At 36.7% G+C, this 19,725-nt stretch overlaps 1 long non-coding RNA gene across 1 annotated transcript in view; it reads right to left on the bottom strand.

Moving 5' to 3' along the window:
* LOC306639486 overlaps positions 1-19,725 on the bottom strand; it is a 171,659-nt gene that overhangs the window by 134,657 nt on the left and 17,277 nt on the right. The window contains exon 2 of the long non-coding RNA XR_013757669.1: positions 5,842-5,931. This is a non-coding gene — a long non-coding RNA (uncharacterized lncRNA). The remainder of the gene's footprint in view (positions 1-5,841; positions 5,932-19,725) is intronic.

The raw sequence follows: 19,725 nt of genomic DNA, 5'->3' as shown, positions 1-19,725 counted from the left end.
TATGTAAGCTTTATTTCTTCTCAGACTTAAAAATTATTGGATGAGTCTCATCCACATGAGGAAGAGTAATCTGCTTTACTCAGACTACCAATTCAAACAAAAACACCCTCCCAGACACACTCAGATTAAGGTTTAATCAAATATCTGGTCACCCCAGGGCCCAGTCAAGTTGGTATAAAATTAAGCACCCACAGGACAAGAATAGAAATAGGCAGAACAGTGAGGAGGTTCTTGCATTTTCCAGGTAGGAGATGATGGCTTAGACTTAGGATGTAGCCATGGAAGTGGTGGAAAGTGGCAGGATTCAAAACAAATTTGAAATTAAGCCAACGGCAATTGCTGTTATTATTTTGTTGTTAACATATTGGTAGCGACAACAATAATAATAACTAATAGTTTACTCTTAAATGATTCTTAGGAGGTGCCATCAGGATTTTTTTCAAATGGTTTATTGTATACCAATTCATTTAATACTTACATACTTTAATGTTTTTAATCTCCATTTATAAGGTAAACAAGGTGCAGAAATTTTAATAATGTATAAAAGGTCACAGAGCTAGTCTATTAAAGTATACTTATGACTCCTATACTCAAAGCAGCTTCTTGTGTTTACTTTTCTTTTTAGGGGGAGAGGGAGGGTGACAATAAAGTACAGATCAAGAACTTGGTTTAAGATTAATTAACATTAAGATGCCTATTAGGTATTCAAGTGGATAGGTCAAATCAACATTTCAATATGAAAGCATGGAGTTCAGAGAAGAGGTTAGCCCTGGAAATGTAATTTTGAGAATGATACAGGTGGTATTTAGAGTTAAAGAAGTGAATTAAGTCACCTAGAGAATATACATAGGCAGAGATGAAAAGTGGTACAAGGACTGAGCCTGGGGAATCCCCACGTTTAGAAGTCAGGGAGGGGAAGATGAGCCAGCAAAGGCAACTGAAAGCCAACAGTCTTTCAAGTAGAAGATAAACCATGAGAGAAGGGTAGTCTGGGAGCCACATGGAGGCGCTGTTCCAAGAAAGAGATCACCCCAGGGAACTGACCCCACCTGCAACCCTGAGTTCTCAGGTGACTTCACTAAACATTTCACTAATTTTTTATTGTGGTAAAATATGCACAACAAAATTTACCATGTTTTCACTTAATATTTTTACAATTTATATTTCTTATTTAGTGATATCCTACAAACAGAAAAAAAACACAATTTTTATTTTGTTTTTATTTTTAGAAACTAAGGAAAGGAACTGGCTAAGGAAGAAGTTCTCATAATAACATATTGCTGGATAGAATAAGGTCCTCTAAATTGTAGCACGCTGAGTTAAAAATGAGAGAGAAAGTAAATGCCTGGGTTTTAGTATAATTTTCATCATAGAAACATAATAAATTTTGCATACACTTAGGGACATCAGCATTGGCCTCTTATACTACCACAAAACCTTCAGTAGTCTTCATGTTTCTGTTTGGCAGTATGAATTTACTATTTTTACCTGCTTCATTCTCAAAAACAAAACATTTTCTCAGAACACCCTACTGTAGTTGTATATGTACTATATTCATTCATACAGATATTTCAAGAAGCTTAAAAAGTCATATTGATGGAGACTGCAAGGCTAAACTGCATGCTTTGTCTAACATATCAAGAATGATCAAAGTGCCCCTCACTTCAACTGTTACCACATGAGTCTAGTGACTCTATTCTCAAATTCTGGCAGCAGTAACCTCTATACAGTCACATGCTTTCAATGTTTCCTATAGTTTATTCCCAAAACAATAGCCAGAATGATCCTTTTAAAATATGGTAAATAGCACCACTCTTCTTTTTAAGTCCCTCCAGTATCTCCTGTTTTTAGTCATTTGTTTCTCACTGTTGTGACCACAAGACCTGACGAGAACAATTTTAGAGGAGGAAAAGTTTATTTGGGACTCAGAGTTTCAGAGGTGTCAGTGCATAGAACACCAACTCCATTGCTCTGTGCCCAGGGTGAGGCAGCACATGATGGTAGAAGGGTGTGGCAGAGGAAAGCAGCTCAGAACATAACCACCAGGAAGCAAACAGAGCACACATTTATCAGGGACAAAATACAAACTCAAAGGCATGCCACCAATCATCCACCTCCTCCACTCACACTCTACCTGCCTACAATTACCACCCAGTTAATTCCTAGTAGGGTATCAATGCACTTATTAGGTTAAAACTCTCATAACCCAGTCATTTCACCTCTGAACTTTCTTGCATTCTCTCCCATATGAGTTTTTCAGGAATACCTCATATCTATACCATAACACCTCCTAATTCTACTCACAGAAATATTCAGACTCTTTACAATGTCCTCTATCGTTAGCACTTAACTCTTACCAATTACTACCACTCTTCTACTCACTCTTCTCCAAATGACTTGACATCCCTGATGTTACTTTCTGAAGCCAGACATGACTCTACCTTAAATATTTATATTGATCATTCCCTTTGTCTGGAGAGCTCTTCTCAAATAGTCACATAGTTAACTCTCCCACCTCCTTCAAGTCTTTTCTCAAAGCACATTTTTCTCAACTAAACATTCTATAGATAATGGGTTAATAATAAAAACCTTTCTCCTTTTCCACAACCTTGACCCTGGGTTTACATTTTAGCACTGTTCCCCTGGAAACCTGATAAAGGTAGAAGAGCAAGTCTGTTACCAAGCAACAGTGCTTTTGGTGAAGACAACCCCTGATTCGCACACAGAAGCTTCTGGATTGGAAGTTATGCATACAAACCATAAATACCTGATGGAAACCCATATCTTCAGACTTCTCAAAAGTGGTAAATCTTATGATTAAACATGTCCCTTGCAGGACTCCAGAAGCTGTGCCTGAGACTATAAAGTGAGATACCATGTTGCATTTGGGACACAGGGCTTCTAAGCCAGGTTGGATATTATAATTCCCCCACTGGAACTTTTCTCCTCATAACTGAGTTAAAACTTGGTGTTGGTAATGGGGCACAAAAAAAAAAAAAAAAAAAAAAAAAACCAGCTCATGAATGATTGGATTTCTACAAGGACTGATCCCACTGAAAAGAAATATTTGACTGACCTGCTGGCAGGCTCTTTCCTGGCATATAGCCTACCTGAAGGTTATACCCAGTCTGGCCTATGGAAGTTTAGATGAACTAAGTAAAACTTTCAAGGTGATAACTATGATAAGATCTGAAGAATAAATGAGCAAGAAATCAGCCATGTAACAGACAAGAAGGAATGTGGGAGAACTAGAAAGGGAAACAGAGAAAGAGAGAGTGCACAGAGTATTAATGCAGACAGCCCAAGAATGCAAGGCCAGAAACATGAAGGAGCCAATCTCTTCAAGGACTAAAAGAAGCAAGAAAGCTCATCTACACACCTAACCTCCTAACACCCACATCTAAGATGCCTGTGTTCAGCTCCTGGTGTTTGAGTGGATCCTATGGAAGAAACTAGTGAACTTTCTACTGCTATTCTCACACCTATGGATGGAACCAAAAATCATCTGCGTCTGCCTGGAATGGGAGCCATGGTCAATCAGCAGCATCTCCTGGAGAGGCCACCTGATAAAGCATAGTAGCCAAGTCAGAACCATAGTTGCTGAGTCAGAACCTTAGACACCCTGTACCATGGTAACTCTGGCAAAAAGTGGGGAGCATGCGAAGAATCATAGCTCTAGCTCTGGGATGTTAGGTCCAGAAACTCAAAATCCATCTCACATTCCTTCCCTTTCATCCTCTACCTTCTTCCTACCCTCAACCCAGATATTCTCCTGCCACCAAAAAATCAAAGTGAGACAATATTCAGATATATTCTCAATTCATGTGAAAGGGATTTTTGAAACTGAATGGGGCTGGGCAGGGAGCATACTTTTGAGACATATTTTGAAGGCATAGGCAAAAGCTAACCTGTAAAATCTTACAGGCACCAGTCCCTGTGTTTCTATTTGTTTCACTAGGGAGAAGTTCACATTATCCAGAAATATTTTGGAGGGTTTTCTTTCCTAATCAGTCAGCAGACCATGCCTCTAGGAGAATATACCATTTCCAAAGACCCTTCACAGTGCAGCTCCTACCTGCTGCTCCATTTTCATCAACTCCACTCCACTCCAGAACCTTCCTGCCCTGCACTTCTCACCACCACTTCACACATTAGACATTTGCCCACCTCCTTACCTTGTGAAGCATTATTCCCTCTGCCAGGCATAGACTTGTCCACCTCACTTTCTCTGTCTGGCTCAGAAAAACTCTGCAGGCCAGCTGAGAACTTTGACTCTAAGTCACCTTTCCTACAGGTGACCTTCTTTCCAGAAATTGTTTCCTACTCTTCCCCCTTGAGCCTGCCTGCATTTTCATCAAATTCTCCTCAAATTATTCACTTTATGCATGTACCAGATTTTCCTACTGGGACTTTGATAACATTTATGGAAATTCACTGAACTTTTTCACTTGTGCCTTTCTTCGTGAGGATCATACTTCCCTCAATTATTTTATTCTTTTGTTCAGTAGTTCAGCAAGTACTGACAATCTTCTTCACTATGTCAGAGATTGTACTGGAAGCCCAGGGATAAAAATGACAAGTGAGAAAGACCATGCCCTTGTGGAATTTAGTCTCTAGCAAGGGCCATTAAAAGACTTTGTTGGCATTTTTAACTTTGAAGGCCATCGCACACATCATAGCAATGTTTTTAAATGTACCTACAAAAATTTGGAAAGGAGTCTTACAATTTTATGTTTCAGATAATTGGATATGAGTAAAACAAAATTCATGAATTTTTATGATTTTCTAGCACTTAGGCTTATTGAAGACTTTGAAATTTAAAAAAAAAATACTTCTTTTGTGTATGGTATGGGCATTAAAACCAGGGGTGCTCTACCTCAGAGCTACATCCCCACCCCTTTTATTTTTGTGTTGAGACAGGATCTCACTAAGTTGCTGAGGCTGACCTCAAACTTATAATCCTCCTGCCTCAGTCTTCCACACAGCTGAGATTACAGGCCTGCACCACCATGCCCAGCAAGAAACAAACTTTTTAAATGCAATGAAATATTTTTCAATACCCAATTTAATGATGAAATAATATTTAACTAAATGTTTATTTAGATTTTTTATTTTGATTTTTTATTAATTTGAATTTCCAGCTTTACTTTCATATTTTAGAATTTTCTGAAAACATAATATTGATATTCACCAATAGTTGGCCCTCCTTCTTTATGGGCAAAAAGAAAGTGGCATATCTCATACCCTACACTTGAGCAGTCATGTGATTAGTCCTGTTTAATGGCAGGTATGTGGAGAGGCAAAGAAAAGCCTATGCTCAACTCTTCGGGCTTTCTCTGCCCCTGCCTTGGCAATCAGGAAAGCGATTTTTTAGATGGTACAACTAAAAGATGGCAGAGGGTCTATCAGTCTGGTTTCCTCAGTGACTCTTTAGATCCCAGACCTCCCAACTCATAATTGTCAACCTACACTAGAAATGTAATATAAGCTAGTAATAAATCTTTTGATAAGAAGCCAGAAAGACCTGAGAAATAATTGTTACTGCAGCACAACCTAACCAGAGCTGACAAACACAAAGCTCAATTCTCAGTTTCAGTTTTTGTTTTCCTTTTTTCACATCTCTTACATTTTCAGAGACCCTGCATCTGGTACTTAGACACTATGCAAAGTTGCATCTATGAATAAGATAACCATGAGTCTACCAGGGAAAATGGAGTCCAAATGAAAAGTGAAAATGAAGTTCAACAGCTGCAAGTCTTTCAACTAAGATTTATTGTTTATAAGACATATTGCTATATAGAAAGAGGATAGGGTCAATTTTCTCTGAGTCACATGACCTACCTGAGGGGGAGTGGATGCTGGAACAGATTCAGAGTTGAGTAGAAGAGGGGTACAGGTTCTGTAGGCAATCCGAGTGTCACAGGACAGCAACTGCAAAATTATAATGTGCTACTTTCACCAATGAGCCCAAGTTGAAACAAAGATGCTAAAAGAAATACTATTTCCCTAGGAAGACATGCCAGCACACCGTACTGTTATGCCTATTAAGGTGGCCAACAAGGATGGACTCAAAAAAGAGTCCATTCCTTTAAAGACAGGAGAAAACACTTTTTTTTACAAGTATAGTATAATAGAAAAATAAATTGGCTGAGAAATGATAGTGGCTAGGGAGAAAAAGACAGAAACAGAAGGCAAGAAAAAGTTTTCAAGGCTTCTGGCTCAGAGAGCTACTCTTCCCCACAGTATATTTGGCTGTTGGTAATTCTATCACTAAGATGTTACCTTATAAAATACTCATTGTAAGACTGCAGGTAGAAGCTCAGGTTCTTTTGACAGCTAATATTAGTGTTTTTGCAAAATGTTATAATTTTTAAAATACAATTTTCTGTATATTGTAACAAAATCAGATAATAATCCTTCTTTATATTCAATTGTTTTATTAAGGCCTAATATAACTACAATAAAACTCATCAATTTCAAGTTTACATTTTGATGAGTTTTAAAGGCATAGTCTTACATCCAGCACCACTATTGAGATGTAAAACACACACACACCCCAAAAAGTTCCCACATATCCCTTTGATACGCATTCTTTAAAATGAGGCCTGAAGAAACTTTGTCATCCTCAACTCCATATGTAGATTCTAATTAGACTGCATCGAAAATGGTAATCCCATAGTCTTTGCTGGTGATTGGCTCAGGAATAAATGTGAAAGTCTAATTCTGACCTGGGGAAAGATTTCAATAGACTTTTGGGAAAGAAGAGCCACCCTCTTCCTGCCCGGAGGGAGTAATGGATACTGTCATGTATATCTAAAATAAATAAATAAATATGTTTTTTAAAAAGATCAAAATAAATAAATAAAAGTAAAAATAAACAATTAGAAAGCTGAAAAAAAAAATGTGAAGGAATTGGTTTTAGACACCAGACAGCAGGCAGTGTAGGACTGTGATCCTTATGTTCACTCTTAATTTCTGCCCAGAGGTATGAGCCAAGTAGAGACTAGTTAAAGAACTGGGAAGAAAGAGATCAGAGTTTTGGAAGTTGAGCAGCTAGAAGTTGTGAGGTTGAGTATCAGAGAGAAGTAGAAAAAATGTACCAGAAATACACATCAGATCTGGCAGATTCCCAGAGGCCATGCGACTGGTCAAAGAATAACCACAATGAAAAGAACGAATGTTAGGTTGTTATAAGCTGTGTATCTACTGGGAATGTTTAATTGTGATCAATTAGCTGAAGCATTCAACAGAAACCCTAGAAAGGTCACACATTACCATGTGTTCTTTAGCTTCCCCTAATGACCTTCCAACTTAATTACTGCAATGCATGTTTTAGTTTTTCTTCCATAATAAATAAGCAGCTTTTTTAAATGTCATAAGCATTTTCCAACTTAAATAAAATGAATATATTCTTAAAGTGATACAAATTCCCAATACATAAAGAAAAAGAAATGTGAATAGATAAATATCTATTAAAGAAATTTAAGTCATAATTTAAAACTTTGCTAAAAAAGGACAAACACGATAGTCTCATTTTCTGGCTTCATCCAGATAAAGAATTGCATCAAACACAGAAGAAAGATATAACATCAATCTTACACAAATTCTCTTAGGTAACAGTAGAGAACACTTCAAATCATTTCAGGCCAATATAATCCTTACACCAAATTGTGCCAAAAACATTACAAGAAAACTACAGATTAATAATCCTTAAAAATATAGGTGCAAAATTATTCACAAAATATTTAAAAATTGAATATATAAATATGGAAAAGTAACACATCACAACTAAATAATAACTCCCAACTTTGCATGAATGTAAAGTTGGTTTAACATTATTAAATCAATCAATATAACTTACTATATTATCTAATAAAAGCAAACAGGTATATGATCATAGATACATAGAGACATGTAAAAAGATACATAAAGAGAATTCGACAAAAGTTTAAATTCATTCCCCTAAAAATCCTCAGAAAAATAAAAAATAAAAAGAAACAACCTGATAAAGGACATTTACAAAAAAAACAAAAAACAAAAAAACAAAAACAACAACAACAAAACCTACTGGTACCTAATTCTTAATTCAGAATAATTAAATATGCTACTCCTAAGATCAGGAAGAAACTAATTTAACTTATATATACATCATAGTAAGTGTCCTAGCCAGTACAATTGATAAGAAAGAAGATCACAAAGAAATAAATTGTCCTTGGTGAAGGACTGACATTACTACATAAATACAGTCTACAGAATATAGAAGACAAAAATAACTAGAATGAATAAGTAAATTTAGCAAGAGTTCAGGATGCAAAGCCTATATACAAAAACAATTCTATTTCTATATGTTAACAATAAAACAATTGAAAAAAGAAACAATAAAACCAACAATACTTTTGAAAGTATCAAGTGTTTTGGTCAGCTTTTTCACTACTGTGACTAAAGGATCTGACCAGAACAATTTTAGGGAAGAAAAGTTTGAGGGCTCATAGTTTCAGAGGTCTTACTCCATAGAAGGCTGGCTCTGTTCCTCAGGGCTGGAGATGAGGCAGGACATCATGGCAGAAGAGTGTGGCGAGGAAAGCAACTCTCATGATGCCCAGAAAGCAGAGACTCTCCCCTCTCCAGAGACAAAACCTATACCCCATAGCCACGCCCCCAATGAACCACTTCCTCCAGCCACACCCCACCTGCCTCCAGTTACCACTCAGTTAATCCCATTGGGTACTAATTCACTGATTAGGTTAAGGCTATAGCCAAATCATTTCTCCTCCAAACTTTCTTGCTTTGTCTCACACAGTGAGCTTTTGGGGGACACCACATCTAAACCATAACATCAAGTAAATATAAATTACTTAGGTAACAAAAATATGTGTAAGACCTGTGCACTGAAAACCATAAAATGATGTTGACAGAAATCAACGATGATGTGTATAAATAAAGAAATATACCATGTTTTGGGTTATGATACTTAATATATCTAAGATATAGATTCTCAGAGATCTATAAATTTAACACATTATCATAGCTCCAGCAAGATTTTTTAGAGAAATTGACAAGTTGATCCCAAAGGTTATTTGGAAATGTAAAGGAACTAGAATAGGGAAACAAGTTTAAAAATAATGAACAATTTTGGAAGACTTACAATATTTAATAATAAGAATTATTCTAAAGCTACACTATATAAGGACAGTATTCCACATGTAGAACAATGAAAAAAATGGAAAATAAATAGACCCACATTACATGGGCATATCATTAAAACAACTGTTTAAAATGAAGATGGCAAAATAATGCTTTGGGGAAAGGACAGTCTTCCCACCAAATAATGCCGGAACAATTGAATATTTGTAAACAAAAATAAATAGCCTCCTAAAATCAAACCACAAAAATAAATTTATAAGCATATAAATTTATTTGGTACGTGAATATTTTTAAAGTTCTACGTATAGTAACCAAAAGATAGAAAAAATTTAAATTGACGGGTGAATGGTTTAACAAATTGTGGCATTTCCATACAATAGCATACTCCTGAACAGTAAAAGGGAATGAAGTATTCATATATACCATGACATGTATGCATCTCAAAAGGATTATACTCAGTAAGGGAAGCCACACACAGCAAACTGAATGATCCCAATCACACAAAATGCTAAGATATGCAAAACTAATGCTTAGTGACAGAGATCATATTAGTAATCATCCAAGATGCAAAGTGGGATGGGGAGATCATCCAGAAAAGACCTCTAGGGAATTTCTAGGGATGAAAGTTGGAGAGGATGAATAAATTTGCCCAAATTCATTGATCTTAAAAATGGGTGAAATTAAATGTAAATCATATCTCAATAAAGTTACTTTAAAAAACTACTTTTTAATTTTTAATTTGTTCTAGTTATACATGACAGAATGCATTTAGACACATTGTACACAAATGGAGCACAACTTTTCATTCATCCGGTAGTACATGGTTCAGAGTTACACTGTTAGTGTAATCATACATGTATATAGAGTAATAATGTCAGTCTCATTGCACTGACCTTCCCGTCCCCAAACCTCTCCCCTCCCCTCATTCCCGTGTGCCCAATCCAAAGTTCCTTCATTCTTCCCTAGCCACCCCCACTATGTATGGGCATCCGCTTATCACAGAAAACATTTGGCCTTTGTTTTTCTTTTTTTTTTTATTGTAAACAAATGGGACACATGTTGTTTCTCTGTTTGTACATGGCGTAAAGGCATACCATTTGTGTAATCATAAATTTACATAGGGTAATGTTGTTTGATTCATTCTGTTATTTTTTCCCTTCCCCCCACCCCTCCCACCCCTCTTTTCCCTCTATACAGTCCTTCCTTCCTCCATTCTTGCCCCCTTCCCTAACCCTAACTCTAACCCTAACACTAACCCCTCCCTCCCCCCAATATGTGTCCTCATCCACTTATTAGCGATATCATTCAACCTTTGGTTTTTTGAGATTGGCTTATCTCAGCATGATATTCTCCAATTTCATCCATTTGCCTGCAAATGCCATAATTTTATCATTCTTTATGGCTGAGTAATATTCCATTGTATATATATACCACAGTTTCTTTATCCATTCATCAATTCCACAATCTGGCTATTGTGAATTGAGCAGCTATGAACATTGATGTGGCTGTATCTCTGTAGTATCCTGATTTTAAGTCCTTTGGGTATAGGCCAAGGAGTGGGATAACTGGGTCAAATGATGGTTCCATTCCAAGTTTTCTAAGGAATCTCCACACTGCTTTCCAGAGTGGCTGCATTAATTTGCAGCCCCACCATCAATGTATGAGTGTACCTTTCTCCCCACATCCTCGCCAACACCTATTGTTGCTTGTATTCTTGATAATCGCCATTCTAATTGGGGTGAGATGGAATCTTAGGGTGGTTTTGATTTGCATCTCTTATTACTAGAGATGCTGAACATTTTTCCATGATTGTTGATTGCTTGTACATCTTCTTCTGTGAAGAAGATGGGCTTTCCTTAGCCCATTTGTCCACTGGATTATTTGCCTTCTTGGTGTAGAGTTTTTTGAGTTCTTTATAGATTCTGGAGATTAGTGCTCTATCTGAAGTATGATTGGCAAAGATTTTCTCCCACTCTGTATGCTCTTTCTTCACATTGCTGATAGTTTCCTTTGCTGAGAGAAAGCTTTTTAGTTTGAATCTATCCCAGTTATTGATTCTTGCTTTTATTTCTTGTGCTATGGGAGTCCTGTTGAGGAAGTCTGGTCCTAAACCGACATGTTGAAGATCTGGACCTACTTTTTCTTCTATAATTTGCAGGGTCTCTGGTCTGATTCCAAGGTCCTTAATCCATTATGAGTTTAGTTTCGTGCATGGTGAGAGAAATGGGTTTAGTTTCATTCTGTTGCATATGGATTTCCAATTCTCCCAGCCAGAGCAATTAGACAGACCAAAGAAATTAAAGGGATACGAATAGGAAAAGAAGAACTCAAACTATCCCTATTTGTTGATGATATGATTATATACTTAGAGGAACCAGGAAATTCCACCAGAAAACTTTTAGAACTCATAGGTGAATTCAGTAAAGTAGCGGGATATAAGATCAATGCACATAAATCTAATGCATTTTTATACATAAGTGATGAATCTTTGGAAAGAATAATCAGGAAAACTACCCCATTCACAGTAGCCTCGAAAAAAATAAAATACTTGGGAATCAATCTCACAAAAGAGGTAAAAGACCTCTACAATGAGAACTACAGTACACTAAAGAAAGAAATTAAAGAAAACCTTAGAAGATGGAAAGATCTCCCATATTCTTGGATAGGAAGAATTAATATTGTCAAAATGGCCATACTACCTAAAGTGCTATACAGGTTCAATGTAATTCCAATTAAAATCCCAATGATGTACCTTACAGAAATAGAGCAAGCAATTATGAAATTCATCTGGAAGAATAAGAAACCCAGAATAGCTAAAGCAATCCTTAGCAGGAAGAGTGAAATAGGGGGTATTGCAATACCAGATCTTCAACTCTATTACAAAGCAATAGTAACAAAAACGGCATGGTATTGGTACCAAAATAGAAAGGTAGATCAATGGTACAGAATAGAGGACATGGACACAAACCCAAACAAATACAATTTTCTCATACTAGACAAAGGGGCCAAAAATATGAAATGGCCTTTGGTTTTTTTGGGATTGGCTTATTTACTTAGCATGATATTTTCAAGCTCCACCCATTTACCTGCAAATGCCATAATGTCATTCTTCTTTAAGGCTGAGTAATATTCTATTGTGCATATATACCACATTTTCTTTATCCATTCATCTGCTGAAGGGCATCTAGGTTGATTCCACAATCTGGCTATTGTGAATTGAGCTGCTATAAACATTGATGTGGTTGCATCACTGTAGTATGCTGATTTTAAGACCTTTGGGTATAAACCAAGGAGTGGGATAGCTGGGTCAAATGGTGGTTCCATTCCAAGTTTTCTAAGGAATCTCCATACAGCTTTCCAGAGCAGTTGCACCAATTTGCAATCCCACCAGCAATGCATGAGTGTATCTTTTTCCCTACATCCTCATCAACACTTATTATTGCTTGTATTCTTGAAAATTGCCATTTTTGACTAGAGTGAGCTAAAATCTTAGAGTAGTTTTGATTTGCATTTCTCTAATTACTAAAGATGATGAACATTTTTTTCATATGTTTGTTGATCAGTTGTATTTCTTCTTCTGTAAAGTGTCTGTTCAGTTCCTTAGCCCATTTATTGATTAGGTTATTTGCTTTTTGTTGGTTTTTTTTTTTTTTTTTGAGTTCTTTATATATCCTGGAGATTAGTGCTCTAACTGAGGTGCATGTAAAGATTTTTTTCCCATTCTGTAGGCTCTCTCTTCACATTGTTTCCTTTGCTGAGAAGGTTTTTAGTTTGAATCCATCCCATTTATTCTTTTTTGTTTTTGTTGTTGTTGTTGTTGTTCATTTAATTATTATAATAAACATGTAATGGCTACTACTTTCCTTTTTTAAATTAATATTTTATTTGTTCTAATTGTTTATACATTGATTCTTCATTTTACTTCTTGTGCTTTAGAAGTCTTGTTAGGCAAGTCAAGTCCTAAGCCAACATGTTGAAGATTTGGGCTACTTTTTCAATACATTAAAAAAAAAAAATTGAATTATGGTTTCACTGGATTCAAGACTTACCAATCAAGTTAAATGTGATTAAAACCAGGAAAGTAGGGCTGGGAGACAGCTCAGTTGGTAAAGTGCTTGCCTTACAAGCACAAGGCCCTGGGTTCGATCTCCAGTACCGCAAAAAAAAAAAAAAAAAAAAAAAAAAACAGGAAAGTAATATAGCTCTTGTCTAAGTATGGAGCCACAGAATTACCAATGTGGAACAAGATTTTAAAATGCAACTCCTTCCTCTAAGAATTTGAATTACCACTTTTGAGATTTCAATTAGTTTATTCCCCCAAGTACAAAAGGAATTAGTTTTTCGCACTACTTAATTCATGGAAGATGGTCATCCTTGGCCTTTGTGGGTTCTCTCTCTTACTGTATTACTTATTTTTTACCCTAGACGGACACTGCCATTTCCCAATACTCACCAGAGGAGAGAGCAACTTGAAAAGTTTAATTTATGTATTGATTATGCTCATACATCTCATAAAATGGTCCATTGTTTTGTGTTCGTATTTTTTATTTTTGTACTTTTTAAATTTATCACAGGATTTCAGATCATGTAGCCATATTTAGGTTTACTTTGTTGTTTTTGATGCTATATTCTCTTCAGCATTAATTTCTGTACTTTGGTCCCCCATATTTTACTTACCCATTGTTATGGTACAGATATGTGCAAGACAATGCAAGAATGTTCAGAGGTGAAATGATTAGTGTAGGAGAGTCATAACCTAATCAGTGGATTATTCCACCCATGTGGATTAACTGGGTAGTAACTAGAGTCGGATAGGGTGTGGCTGGAGGAGGTATGTCACTGGGGATATGCCTTTGGGGTTTATATTTTGTCCCTGGTGAGCAGAGTGTCTCTGCCTCTCTCTGTCCCCTGGTTGGCATGTTCTGAACTGCTTTCTTGTGCCACACCCTCCCATAATAATGTTCTGCCTTACTTGGGTCCAGAGCTATGGAGTCAGCAGACCATGGACTTAAATCTCTAAAACCAATAGCCAAAATAAACTGTTTGCTTCTTTAACTTGTTCTTGTCCCATATTTTGTTCACCACCACAAAAAGCTGACTAAAACAGAAATTGGTACCCAGAGTGGGGTTCTTGCCATGACTAACACGGTTAGTCCTGACCATGTGGTTGAGAAATCTTTGTTGCTGGTTGGTGGGGGAGATTTTAAAACATTTGCAGATGCCAACTGAAAAAGCTTTATAATATTGTAAACATAATTTAATGGGTGGTTCTGGTGGGAGCTCAAAAGATCAGAATGTTGATAGGACTGTGGACAAAGACAGGGTTCATTAGGTTTCAAAGGAGAAGACTCTATTGGAAATTTGACTAGAAGCCATTCATGTTATATTCTGGCAGAGAAGTTGTCTACATTTTGCCATGTCCTGAGATTTTTTATGAGATTGAATTTAAAGATGATGGATTAAAGAAGCTGGTAGAGGAAATTTCAAGGCAGCATGCTACTCAGGGGTGGCATAAGTATTGCTGGCAGCTTTTAGCCAAGTTTACTGTGATAATCAGTAGCAGAAAGGAGAGAAAGATATGAAAAACTTGCAGGTTAGCCAGAAAAGTGCAAGTAAAACTGGGGCTAAGGAAGACGCAGTTGTTAAAGAAATTATAGCAACTAAAGAAATGCTAAATACTTTACACAGAGACAATAGGAAAGATAACTTGAGGGCATCTCAGGAATTAGCAAGACAATGTGCATCTCAGGCTCAAGAAGTCATGGGGACACCCTATCTGCACAGGGACGAAGAAGTTGTATCATCGTGCTTAGCCACCCAGACACTCAGGGGCTGCCATGGTCTCAGGAGGCTTGGCTACTTGCTCTGGATGGTGGCAGACCTTGGCACCAGCCACAACTATATGGTGCTGGTTATGTAGGATTGCAGAATGCTGGAGTTAGGGGGTCCTGGAGGCTTCCACCAAGATATCAACGGAGGGCCTGGGAGGCCAGACAAGGTGTAGCATGGCTGGAATTCCTGCAGACTGCGCCCAAGAGGGTGATGCAGGAAGATGTGAGAAGGGAAGCAAAGTTGCAGTGCAGCCCCCAGAAATTAAAAGATGACAGTAACATGGACCATTTGAAGAAGAAAGCTGCAGGAATTGAGCAGAGACAAGCCAAGAGAGAGGCCATGTGAGTTACAATCAGCAAGGCCATAAGGGAGGAGCGAAAAGAGGAGCTCTTTGGAGAGAATATCACAATCCAGAAATTGGATGTGTAGCTATGGGACTTATTTTCACATCTGTGTTTTTATCTCGCTTTGGTCACTTCCCTTCTTTCTATGCCTTTATTTCTCCCTTGTGGAATGGAAACTTTTATTCTATGCCATGAAATTTCGAACTTGGACTTTTGGGCAATGCTGGAATTGTTAAGACTAGGGTGACTCTTGAAAATAGACTAAACATATTTTGCATTGTGAGATGGACATGAGTTTTGGGAGACGGGCAGAATTTTAGGTTATGAAAGTCATAATCTAATCAGTGGATTAATCTACTGATATGGATTAACTGGGTGGTAACTATAGGCAAGTAAGGTGTGGCTGGAGGACGTAGATTACATCCTCACATAGATGTGACTTTGGGGTTTATATATTTCGTACATGAGCAGAGCTCATTCTCTCTCTCTCTCTCTCTCTCTCTCTCTCTCTCTCTCTCTCTCTCTCTCTCTCTCTCCCACACACACACACACACACACACAATGATCTGCCCCATCCTGGGTCCAGAGTTATAAAATCAGTCAACCATGGACTGAACCACTGAAACCATGAACCAATATAAACTTTTCCTACTCTAACTTGTTCATGTCAGTATTTTGGTCACTGTGACAAAAAACTGACTAAAACATTCCCTAGTGATGACCATCTAGGTTGCCTTTGAATTCCAGCAGTGATGTATATGCTTACAGATGCATGTGTAGAAAATTTTCTGTGTGATACATCCCCCGAAATAAGATTGCTGATTCATAGAGTCATACTGGGCTTTGAGCTTAATTTCCAGAAATCTTGACCAAGTTCTGTTGCCATAGGAAATGCATTGTGTATTTTAAACTTAAGCTTATTTAAAATGTACTCTAGCACTGTTGAAATATTAACTTCATTGTGTTTCTGCCTAGTCCACACTCGTAATGAAGAAAGGAAAGACATTGTTCATCTCCACCACTGGAGGAGACTCAATTTCTAAGGCCTGGACTCTTCATAAGATCTAAGGAAGAGTATATTAAAACAACAACAACAAGTAATGGTAGTTTAGAATCTATAATTAAGCAAGTAGCTAAGGAAGAAGAGAAATTTTTAGGTCCTGTTACTTTTCATTGCTGGGCTCATGGAACTTTCTTCCAAGTCAGAAAGTAAAAGAAAAGATTCCACCTAACATTTTCTACTTGGTTCGACATAGGACTCTGAGTTTAAAAAAAAAATAATAATAAAGCTATTATCCATAATGAATGTCATGGCATTGCTAATTTATTTAAATGAAGAATCCTCATCTGTGATTTCCTGTCCTTGCTTAGCCAGCTGAATTTTGCCTGAAGCAGAAAGCATACTGGTGGTCACTAGACTATTACTGATATTAGTGGGTTTAGCTCGTTAAAATGATTTTAGAGCTTCTCAGTACAATAAGCATGCCATGCTGTCACTATTTCTACATTTATTTCTTTGGGATATCAAACTGGACTGAATGATAACAGCAAGTGACTGCAGCTAGCTTCTGGGGATGTGAAGAACATGGCCCTCCTAAGCTTTTTCTACATTCTCAATAGGTGGGAGATGATTGGATACTTTAGTCAGTGAGATCTGCATTCTGCAGAGGGAAGTTACTTATCCACTCTGAGCCGTGCCATTCTTATCAGTGAAGTCAGAGCAGTAATGCATATGCTACAGAATTGTTAATAATTACAGGCGACATCTAACATACATTTGAGAAGTGATTGATAGATGATACGTTAATATAGCTCTCAGAAGACTGAAAAAAATCTGTACAAATGGGTCCCCTCTCCTCAAGTTCATTATCAGTCAAGTATATCCCCTTTCGTCCAGTTCTACTTATGTAAGACTGTCCATTCTTCATCAAGCTGAATCACAAGAATACACAGGTCTCTCTGTTTCACTGGATCTTCACTTCTGAAGGCTCCTGTGTCTTGTAAAACTTATATTAAATAAATTTTTGTTTTCTATTGTTAATTGATTTATGATCAGTGGTTCCTGAACCATGAACCTTGTGATTGGTAAGAAATCTTTTGTCTCCTATAAAGACAAATCAAGAAATAAGATAAAAATAAAATCTAGACAATATAAACATTCAACATATCTAAAATCAGTGTTGTCTAATAGAACTGTTTGCAACAACGGCAATGTTCTGTCTTCAATTGTAACTACACATAGCTATTGACATCTAGCTACTTGATACAGGAACTGAATTTCTATTATTTTATTTCAGTTAACTAACAAATTTTTTTATTGTTTGTTCTATTTAGTTTTACAAGACATCAAGAATGCATTTTGATTCACTGGACACAAATGGAGTACAACTTTTCATTTCTCTGGTTGTACAGGATGTAGTCACAAGATTCATGTAATCATATATGCATAGAGTAATGACGTTTGTCTTATTCTACCATCTTTCCTACCCTCTGCCCCCTCCCCTGTCCTATTTCTCTCTACACAATCCAAAGTTCCTCCATTCTTCCCTTACCGTCCTGTTCTCCCCCACCCATTATGTATCAGCATCCACCTAGCAGAGAAAACATTGGCCTTTGGTTTTTTGGGATTGGCTTATCTTGCTTAGCATGACATTCTCAAGCTCAATCCATTTACCTGCAAATGCCATACTTTTATTCTTCTTTATGACTGAGTAATATTCCATTGTGTATATATACCACAGTTTTGTTTTTTTTTTTTTTTAATCCATTTACCTATTGAAGGGCATCTAGGTTGGTCCCACAATCCAGCTATTGTGAACTGAGCTGCTATAAACATTGATGGGCTGCATCACTATAGTGTGCTAATTTTAAGTTCTTTAGGTATAAACTGAGGAGTGGGATAGCTGGGTCAAATGGTGGTTTCTGGAGTGGCTGCACCAATTTGTAATACCCCCAGCAATGCATGAGTGTACCTTTTTCCCCACATCCTCACCAACATTTTATAAATGCTTGTATTCTTAATAATTGCCTTTTTTGACTGGCGTGAGATGAAATCTTAGAATAGTTTTGATTTGCATTTCTCTAATTATTAGAGATGTTTAACATTTTTTTCATACATTTGTTGATCAGTTGTGTTTCTTCATCTGTGAAGTGTCTGTTCAGTTCCTTAGCCCATTTATTGATTGAGTTATTTGTATATTTGGTGTAAAGTTTTTGAGTTCTTTATAAATTCTGGAGATTAGTGCTCTATCTGAAGTGCTTGTGGTAAATATTTTCCCCTACTCTGTAGGCTCTCTCTTCACGTTATTGTTTCCTTTACTGAAAAAAAGCTTAAAAATTCCACCACTTCTAGAACTAATAAATGAATTCAACAAAGTAGCAGAATATAAAATCAACAATCATAAATCATAAATTTCATAAGTGATGAACCCTCTGAAAGAGAAGAGAAATTAAGAAAACTACTACATTCACAATAGCCTCAAAAATATAAAATAAAATACTTGGGAATTAATCTAACAAAAGAGGTGAAAGACCTCTACAATGAGAACTACAGAACATTAAAGAAAGAAATTAAAACCTTAGAAGATGGAAAGATCTCCCATGTTCTTGGATAGGCAGAATTAATACTGATAAAATGGCCATACTACCAAAAGTGCTATACAGATTCAATACAATTCCAATTAAAATTTCAATGCTGTACCTCATAGAAATAGAGAAAGCTATTCAAATTCATTTGGAAAAATAAGGGAACCAGAATAGCCAAAGCAATCCTTAGCAGGAAGAGTGAAGTAGGAGGTATGACAATACCAGACCTTAAACCATACTACAGAGCAATAGTAACAAAAACAGCATGGTATTGGCACCAAAATAAGGCAGGTAGATCAATGGTATAGAATGGAAGACACAGAGACAACCCCACATAAATATAGTTACCTCATACTAGACAAAGGTTCCAAAACATACAATGGAGGAAAGACAGTCTCTTCAACAAATGGTGCTGGGAAAACTGGAAATTCATATGCAGCAAAATGAAATTGAGCCCCTATATCTCATGCTGTCCAAAACTCAACTCAAAATGGATCAAGGACCTAGGAATTACACCAGAGGCCCTGCACCAAACAGAAGAAAAAATAGACCCAAATCTTCATTATGTTGGCTTAGGACCAGACTTTCTTAATATTTAAATTTAAATTTAAGAAGGTACATATACCCAGTGGTTACTGTAATAAACAGCACAGTTCTAACCACTAATAGAATGCATAATTCTCATGTTGAAGAATATTTAATATATTAAATATATTATGTATGAAAATTTAATTAAACTATTTGATTCATCCATCAAAGGAGGAGAAAAGCAACAAAGAACAAATGGGACCAAAAAAAAACAGATATTATAGTGGTCAGT

The sequence above is a fragment of the Sciurus vulgaris genome (genome assembly GCF_902686455.1).
Source record: "Sciurus vulgaris genome assembly, chromosome: 11".
NCBI classification, from domain to species: domain Eukaryota; kingdom Metazoa; phylum Chordata; class Mammalia; order Rodentia; family Sciuridae; genus Sciurus; species Sciurus vulgaris.
Note: the sequence above shows the minus strand (reverse complement) of the source record. Positions and strands in the feature narration are given on the sequence as shown.